Source organism: Lynx canadensis, chromosome B1, assembly GCF_007474595.2.
Source record: "Lynx canadensis isolate LIC74 chromosome B1, mLynCan4.pri.v2, whole genome shotgun sequence".
Taxonomy (NCBI): Eukaryota; Metazoa; Chordata; class Mammalia; order Carnivora; family Felidae; genus Lynx; species Lynx canadensis.
The window spans coordinates 188325204-188334647 of NC_044306.2; the positions used below are offsets into that span (position 1 = coordinate 188325204).

The window sequence follows — 9444 nt, forward strand, 5'->3', positions numbered from 1 at the left end:
TAGTGGGCCAGTGTGGTGCAACCTTGGGCTTAAGTTGGACCAAGTATTTGCCAGAGATGCAATAGCACTGGATTGCTGGGTGCTTTCTTGGTCTTATCTCCTGAGAAGTTCTCCTTGTTGCATAGGGCCCGCAGTTCAACAGAACAGGTCCAAATGTCTGCCTTCACCTCTGGGGCTGTATTCAGACTAGTGTGTGGTTATCTTCTCTCCCTTGGGTGGGAGTTACTTTGGAGTGGCGCTGGCCCCTTTCAGAGCTGCTTGCCCATTGGCAGGCTTGTGGCACGGCTTTGGATGAACTCCAGACAAGAGTGAAGTGGAGGGGATTGATCTGCAGAAGAACATGGTGGTGGGGCACATGGTGCCCATTAGGTCTGCCCTGGTCTCCTGTGAGAAAGGATCGAGGCAGGTCAGGTGGAGGGAGTGGGTCTGCAGAAGTACAAGGTGAGGGGTGGGGTGGAGCAGAGGGTGGGCTTTGTGCTGATAGCAAGCCTTGTGTGGGTCTGCTGCAGGAGAGGACCCGTTCCAGGCCTGGCTGCAGGGGGTGTGTCCACAGGGAAAAACACTGGGTGGGGCATGGTGTTAGCAAGTTAGGTAGTGAGTGTTGACACTGTGCTGATTCTCACAGGTGTCCATGTATCTAGACTGGGGTGCAGGGCAGGGAAGTGGCACTTGCCAGCTTCTTTGTTCCTGGGAAAGTCTCCCAAAGATCCCTGCTCCTCTGTGATTAGTCATGCTCTGAGATTAGTAAGCAAATCTCTCCCGTATGCCCCAGGAATTTTTCAGACTACTGCCTCTGTGCTGTATCTCAGTAGGGCTGTTTGCAGTTCTGTCTTCTTAAGGGTGGTGATTCTATCCTGTGCTCTCATAGAGCCCAGACTGCTGATTTTTAAAGTTCTGAGTGTTAAGCCCTGCTGGTTGTAAGAACTCAACAAATTTGGCCTCTTGGTGTTCAAAGCCAAAAATGGGGATTCATCTTTCCCAGGCAACCTCCTTGGTATGAGAATGTTTCTTTGCCCCTCTCTACACCTGTGGTGTCCCTCCCTCCTGTGGACAGTCCTGTGGGTGTATTTAGCTCCTGACCTTGTCTCTGCCCTCCTACGCTCTTTGATTGTTGCCTCTTCTCTACTGTGGAGAGTCTGTTCTGTCAGCCTTCAGGTCCTTTTCTGGGTTATTTACACTGATGTGGCTGTATCCGGGGGATGAGGTGGTCTTAGGGCCCTCCTACTCCACCATCTTCCATGAAAGTTCATTTCTGGAACTGTTTTGAAGGTCAGATAGGGTCTGCCCTGACTCTGTGCATCCGGTCCCTCTGATAGGTGAGACAGTGCTTGAGAAGTGAGGCACAGCTCAGATCTGTTTGTGACAGCTGCCTAAAGGTTTGAGTCAGATCAGATTCAAAGTGTACATTCAAGAAATACTGACTCAAGTTTAGCTTGATAAACCCCAAATCTGAGAGATGTACCACTTAACTTCTATAGAGTAAATATCAGGGACACCACAAGATCACTTACGAGAGGGTAAGTGTTCACTTGTCATTGGATTACCGCATTAGAAATAAATTATTTTGCTTTGCAATAATAAAACTGGTAGTTCTATTTAAGCCTTTGTCAAATGTCAGTTTTAGAGACATTCTTTTGGTGGGGGAAGCAAACCAATGGATAGATCCTGACCAAATGGATGGATTCAACACTTGCACGTTGGACCACTGCCTGGCCCAGGGTCTCCTGGTAAGTTGATATATGCATGTAGGATGACGTGTAGAAATGGTAAAGATAAACTAAAAAGGAGTGAATGGAGTGATAATGCCTACTTCTTTATTGCTATTTTAATTTTGCTCTTGTATTTTGTAAAGCATCAACAATGTGTAACGTCTTTCTCTGACCCATAGGTTGACTCCACATAGGGAAAAGAACTTTGTTCCTCTGCTTTTTCCTACCTCACAGGAAGTGAGGAATTTCCCCTCCTGGAAACGTTCACCATTCAGTAAGCATCTGTTAATTTAAATATAACTTTGTGTAGATAACAGAAGACAAGAAGGCTGGGCCTAGGGGAGGGGTGGAAGACAGAAAACATCAAATACTTGGAATAAAATGAAGATTATACTAAAAATATTTGGAATGTGTTGATATTCCAAGCGTAGAAAGTGATGAGCAATGACTTTGTGCATTATACTCCTAGTATTTGACTGAGTTAACATTTGATGTTTGCGTGTAGGAAATGAAGAACACATTGTATCCCCTTACCTTTGTCCTTTTTGATTTATGGCTTGTGGCTGGTGGAGGTTTCTTTATTTTTCACAGGAGCATAAAACTGTTAAGAGAGGTTTCAGTTTTCTCAGAGAATTGGCTCATTCATTTTCCCGATTCAAAAATGTTGGCAAGTGAGGCTCAAAGAATTTCTGCCATGCTGAACATGCTGGCGGGTTGCGCCACATCTAGGAGCATGACCTGTTTCCTCATGCTGCGGCCACCATGCTTTGCAACACATCGCGTAGCTTCTCTGGAGGCAATCACTCAAGCCCTCACAGTGCTTATGATCTGTAGTTTCCCCAAACTTTATTCTCATCCCAGTTCTTTTGTTTGCGTTTTAATTTCATAATAAGGTATAACTGGTCATGTTCTGATTAAGGAAACACACCTGATTTACTCTTTTATTCCACGGAAGGTTTTTAATGTTGTCACACACTGTGTAATATAATAACATGATGTTATTTGCTAGTATTAAACGCCAACCTCTGATTTTAGGTAACAGTTCGAAATCAGGTTTGTGTTTGAGTATTTGTGTGACTAGATTTATATACATGTATAAACATATATTAATATTTCAGCTTGTAATCGGTGGCGACTAATTAATTTCTAGATAACAGGAATTTTTGCACATGCAACTTAATGTAACTTTGTATCCATGTTCAATATATTTCTATAAATAGATAGAATGTTACAAACAGATGGCAACTTATATATAGATGCTTAGGCTTAGATTTTGCTCATTATTGAAAAATAAGAAAGTTAAAACATTTAAACCTATGTGTTTCAGGCATTGAGATCAGAATGCCTAAGCTGAAGTTGGTTGAGACCATAAAAAATGAGGAAGTAAAAAAATTAACAGAAAGCATTTCAGCTAGGAGTTAAACTAAACCATCAAGAAAAGTGAGGCCTACAACAGCAATCCAAAATTTAAAGCAAATGTTCATTGTCTTTTTCTTTTCAGATTCCCAGAATCATCTAATTATTTTAATATTCATTCCAGTGCTTTCATCTGAGAGGCGATTTGATTATTTATAGCTACTTATGGTAGTGTTTCCCAAACTTGGGCCGTTCCATCATTCTTGCCAAGATTTTGTCATATCTTCCTAATATTTATAGTAATACTGTCATATGGGTCAACTCACCTATTTTTCAATGAAATACAAGTAACAGTAAATCCAGTACATTTATTTGGCTAAATGAAGCCAGCTCCTCAAGGAGAAATGTGTAAGTGTCCGTTCTGTGTGTTCACTTAGTTACTGTAGACTGACTCGCCCTGTCTTTCCACCTTCTTGGTGAACCTGGTGCTGCACGTGATGAAACCCCCAGCAGCCCTTGGACGTAGCTTTCCTTCAGCTTCTTTTCACTGGGGATGTCAGTGGCTCAAAAGTGGATACCAAGTGTGAACTTACAGGACCCCCGTTATAGTCAGTGACAGACCATTACCTACGCTTTTAGAGTTGGATGCTCAGAATTAATTCCTAGCCATAATCTCATTAGATTTTTTTCAGCAAACTTTTTCAGCAAGCTTTATATTGTTTGAAATATGTATTGTCCTTCTAATTGTTATGTCTACAAAACAGTGGAAGAAAAGTGTGTGTGAGTGTATGTGTTTAATCCATTACTGCTGCCATTATCCAGTTTGAGAAGGTACTGATGACAATTCTTATCAGAATATTCCAGGCATTTTGGGGACCCCGGGTGGCTCAATTGGTTGAGTGTCCGACTCCTGATTTGGCCTCAGGTTATGATCTCACAGTTTGTGAGATCAAGCCTCGTGTTGGGCTCCCTGCTGACAGCACGGAGCCTGCTTGGGATTCTCTCTCTCCTTCTCTCTCTGCCCCTCCTCCCTTGTCACATGCATATGTGTGTGCACTCTTTCTCTCTCAAATAAATATATTTTTTAAAAGAATATTCCAGGCATGTTTTTAAAAGTTCAAAATGTTTCTAGAGGGTTCTTGAGACACATTCACTGTGTAAAGAATCCAGCTAATCAGAGTGTTCGTATGAACAAATATATATGCAGAATATGATTGGTCACAGAGCCAGGAGTAGTCATGAGTTCCCAAAGTCATGGGGACTTTGAGTCACGGGGACTTTGAGTCATGGGGATTTTGAGTCATGAGTCAAAGAAGATTGGGTCTAGGAAGATACTCTACACGAAAGTAATGAATTTCCACTACTAAGCAGGTTTGTTTTGTTACTGGTATCCATTCCTATATAAGACTGAGTAAAAATGTTTAGTGGGCAACCATGATTAACAATTTTTACTGCTTAGTTAAGTATTTCCTTTTAAATTTTGTATTTTAAGAATGTACCTTTTAGTACCTTAACACAGTAAGGCTTTCTTGCTGAAGCAGTGGTCTGGTATGTATGTTACTAGCCTGGCAGCGCTCCTCAGGGGTTCTTACCCAGGCTCTGCCCGCTCCAAGTCCTTCCTCAGAGAATGGTTGGTAGCACCGGGGAGGGTTTTATGAATCAGGCCCAGGAGATGGCATATGTCATTTCTGCCCCAGCCCACTGGCCAGAGTGCAGTTGTGGCCACACCTAACTGCAGAGTAAGCTGGGAAATGAAGTCGAGCTGTGTGCCCAAGAAGGAAGAGGAGATGGTTTGGTGAACAAATAACCAGACAGCCACAGGAATAGATTCCCAGGATGTACACCAGTGAACTTTATTCCCACCTGTCTTCCTACCTGTTGAAAATCTTACTTTTATAAAAGCACTGATCCATTATGAGTTCCAAACAAAAATGTTAGATTTTACATCAGTTTGTAAATTACATAATGGCCAACAATTTTTTTTTTTTGAATTTACATCAAAATTAGTTAACATACCATTTAGCCCCCCCCCCCCCCCGCATATAGTGCAACAATGATTTCAGGAGTAGATTCCTTAGTGCCCCTTACCCATTTAGCCCCTCCCGCCTCCCACAACCCCTCAATCATATGACTTCACTCATATGAGGACTTTAATGGCCAACATTTTTTTTTTTTTAGTGAATGCTTGTTTATTTTTTATTTATTTTTTAATGTTTTTTTAAAATATGAAATTTATTGTCAAATTGGTTTCCATACAACACCCAGTGCTCATCCCAAAAGGTGCCCTCCTCAATACCCGTCACCCACCCTCCCCTCCCTCCCACCCCCCCATCAACCTTCAGTTTATTCTCAGTTTTTAAGGAGTCTCTTATGCTTTGGCTCCCTCCCTCTCTAATCTCTTTTTTTTTTCTTCCCCTCCCCCACGGACTTCTGTTAAGTTTCTCAGGATCTGCATAAGAGTGAAAACATATGGTATCTGTCTTTCTCTGTATGACTTATTTCACTTAGCATAATACTCTCCAGTTCCATCCACATTGCTACAAAAGGAATGGCCAACATTTTTAAAAGAATTCAGTCAATAGGGGGAAGTTCGGTATCCTTTCTGATCTGCGTCCTTCATATTCTTATTTAACAATGATTATATTGCAAGGCGCTTCTGCCGAAATTGAACTATATTTACAGTTGTTATGTAATCAATCCCCAGAACTTTTTGGTCTTGCAAAACTGAAATTCTACACCCATTAAACAACTCTCCATTTTACCTTCTGCCTGGTTTTGGCAGCTACCATTCTACTTTGTTCCTCTAAATTTGATTATTCTAGGTACCTCATGTAAGTGGGATCATACAGTAATTGTCTTTTTGTGACTGGCTTATTTCACTTAGCATAACGCCCTCAAGATCCATCCATGTTGTAGCATGCGTCAGAATTCCTTCCTTTCTAAGGCTGTATGCTGTGTGTATACATGTGTATACATTCCATTGTATGTATGTTCCACATTTTCTTTACCTGTGTGTATCTGCCGATGGGCATTTGTTTGCATTGCTTCCATCTTTTGGCTTTTGTGAATGATGCTGCTATGAAGACCAGTATACTACACATAGATATTTGAGGCCTTGTTTTCAATTCTTTCGGATTTATATCCAGAAGTGGAATTGCTGGATCATATGGCAATTCTATTTTTAATTTTGTAAGAAACCACCATAATATTTTTTCCTGAAGCCTGTACCATTTTACATTGTCCCCAATTGCACAAGGATTTCAGTTTCTCCATATCCTCATCAAAACTTTTTTACTTCTATTTTTGATTCTTAGGAGCCTTCCTAAAGGATGTGAGGTGATATCTCATTTGGGTTTTGATTTACATGTTGCTAATGATAAGTGATATTGAGCATCTTTTCATATTTTTGTTGACCATTTATGTGTCGGTGGGGAAATATGGAGGTCCTTGGTCTATGTTTTCATTGCATTACTAGGTTTTTTTTGTTGTGGAAGTGCAGGTGCTTTATATGTTCGATAGTGAACCTTTATACAATGTATGATTTACAAATATTTTCTTCCATGCTGTAGGCTGACTTTTCAATATGTTGATTGTGTCCTTTGACACACAGAAGTTTTTAATTTGATGTCCTATTGATCAATTTTGATTTGTATTCCTTATGCTTTTGGTATTATACATGCCAACCTAATGTGATGAAGTTTTTTTCTTCTAAGTGTTTTATAAAGTCTTACATTCATTTTCATGTGCCTGTTGGCCATTGGATGTCTTCTTTAGAGAAGTGTCTATTCATGTTTTCTGCCCATTTCTTCACTGGATTATTTGTTTTTCGGGTGTGGAGTTTGGTGAGTTCTTTATAGATTTTGGATACTAGCCCTTTGTCCAATAGGTCATTTGCAAATATCTTTTCCCATTCCGTTGGTTGCCTTGTAGTTTTGTTGATTGTTTGCTTTGCAATGCAGAAGATTTTATCTTCATGAGGTCCCAATAGTTCATTTTTGCTTTAATTCCCTTGCCTTTGGGGATGTGTCAAGTAAGAAATTGCTGTGGCTGAGGTCAGAGAGGTCTTTTCCTGCTTTCTCCTCTACGGTTTTGATGGTTTCCTGTCTCGCATTCAGGTCCTTCATCCATTTTGAGTTTATTTTTGTGAGTGATGTAAGAAAGTGGTCTAGTTTCATTCTTCTGCATGTTGCTGTTCAGTTCTCCCAGCACCATTTGTTAAAGAGACTGTTTTCCATTGGACATTCTTTCCTGCTTTGTCAAAGATTAGTTGGCCATACTTTTGTGGGTCCAATTCTGGAGTCTGTGTTCTATTCCATTGGTCTATGTGTCTGTTTTTGTGCCAATACCATGCTGTCTTGATGATGACAGCTTTGTAGTAGAGGCTAAAGTCTGGGATTGTGATGCCTCCCGCTTTGGTCTTCTTCTTCAAAATTACTTTGGCTATTCGGAGTCTTTTGTGGTTCCATACAAATTTTAGGATTGCTTGTTCTAGCTTCGAGAAGAATGCTGGTGCAATTTTGATTGGGATTGCATTGAATGTGCAGATAGCTTTGGGTAGTATTGACATTTTAACAATATTTATTATTCCAATCCATGAGCATGGAATGTCTTTCCATTTCTTTGTACCTTCTTCAATTTCCTTCATAAGCTTTCTATAGTTTTCAGCATACAGATCTTTTACAACTTTGATTAGGTTTATTCCTAGGTATTTTATGATTCTTGGTGCAATTGTGAATGCGATCATCAGGGAAATACAAATCAAAACCACACTCAGATACCACCTCACACCAGTCAGAGTGGCTAAAATGAACAAATCAGGAGACTATAGATGCTGGCAAGGATGTGGAGAAATGGGAACCCTCTTGCACTGTGGGTGGGAATGCAAACGGGTGCAGCCGCTCTAGAAAACAGTGTGGAGGTTCCTCAAAAAATTAAAAATAGATCTATCCTATGACCCAGCAATAGCACTGCTAGGAATTTACCCAAGGGATACAGGAGTGCTGATGCATAGGGGCACTTATACCCCAATGTTTATAGCAGCACTTTCAACAATAGCCAAACTATGGGAAGAGCCTAAATGTCCATCAACTGATGAATAGATAAAGAAATTGTGGTTTATATACACAATGGAATACCACTTGGCAATGAGAAAGAATGAAATATGGCCTTTTGTAGTAACGTGGATGAAACTGGAGAGTATTACGCTAAGTGAAATAAGTCATATAGAGAAAGATACCATATGTTTTCACTCTTATGTGGATCCTGAGAAACTTAACAGAAGACCATGGGGGAGGGGAAGGGAAAAATAAGTTAGAGAGGGAAGGAGCCAAACCATAAGAGACTCTTAAAAACTGAGAATAAACTGAGAGTTGATGGGGAGTGGGAGGTCAGGGAAAGTGGGTGATGGGCATTGAGGAGGGTACCTGTTGGGATGAGCACTGGGTGTTGTACAGAAACCAATTTGACAATAAATTTCTTAAAAAAAAAATAAATAAATAAATAAAATAAAATCTTACATTCAGATCTTTGATCCATTTTAAGTTCAGTTTTGTATTTCTTTTTCATCTGTTAGCATTTAATGAACCTCCATCTATTGTGGCTTCAAGCTACCAGGACACAGCAGCACCCCCCCTCCTACCTTTCCCTCCCTTCCCCCCCCCACCCCCGCCAAATGTTTAATTTTCTCTCCAGGTCTTGTACTGAAGAATTTGGCCTTCATGATGACAGGCTGTTTTGGGAGCTGTCCCTTCCCCAAAACTTTGTAGTAGTCCGATTGCACGAGATCAACAAGAGGAGCAGCGCTGGTCTTCTTTCTGGCAGCATTTACATGTGTCTGCTCGCTGACTGAGGTCCACAGTTTATCAAGGTTGACAGTTAGGCAGAAGCTCTGATCCCTCTCTAAGTGGTAATGCCTCATACCAACTTTTCCACAGTAACCCAGATGATATTTGTCAAAGTTCATCCTATAGTGATGCATTACCCTGGCCTCCTGAGTGCTTCTGGTGTTTGCTGATGGGCAGCCGTGGCCTTGACTTGCACGGCCTGCCGGTTTCCAGGTCTTCCACAGTCTGGTTGGCAGCCCAGATGAAAGAGCCATTTTTGTGTGGTTTGTAAGGATCCAACTTTATTTCTTTGGCTTGTGGATATCCAGTTTTCCCAGCACCATTTGTTGAGGAGACAGTCCTTTGGATGTCTTAGCACCCTTGTTGAAAGTCATTTGACCCTGAATCTGAGGGTTTACTTCTGGTCTGTCTGTTCCACTCCATTGGTCTATATCTCTTATCTTTATGCTAGTACCGTACTCTTGATTACTGTCCTTTGTAAAAAGTTTTGAAATCAGAAAGTGTGAGACCTCCAGGTTTGTTTGTTTGTTTGTTTT

At 40.9% G+C, this 9444-nt stretch overlaps 1 pseudogene; it reads right to left on the bottom strand.

Moving 5' to 3' along the window:
• Nucleotides 1-222: 222 nt before the first annotated feature.
• Nucleotides 223-9162, bottom strand: LOC115513093 (annotated as a pseudogene).
• Nucleotides 9163-9444: the final 282 nt, after the last annotated feature.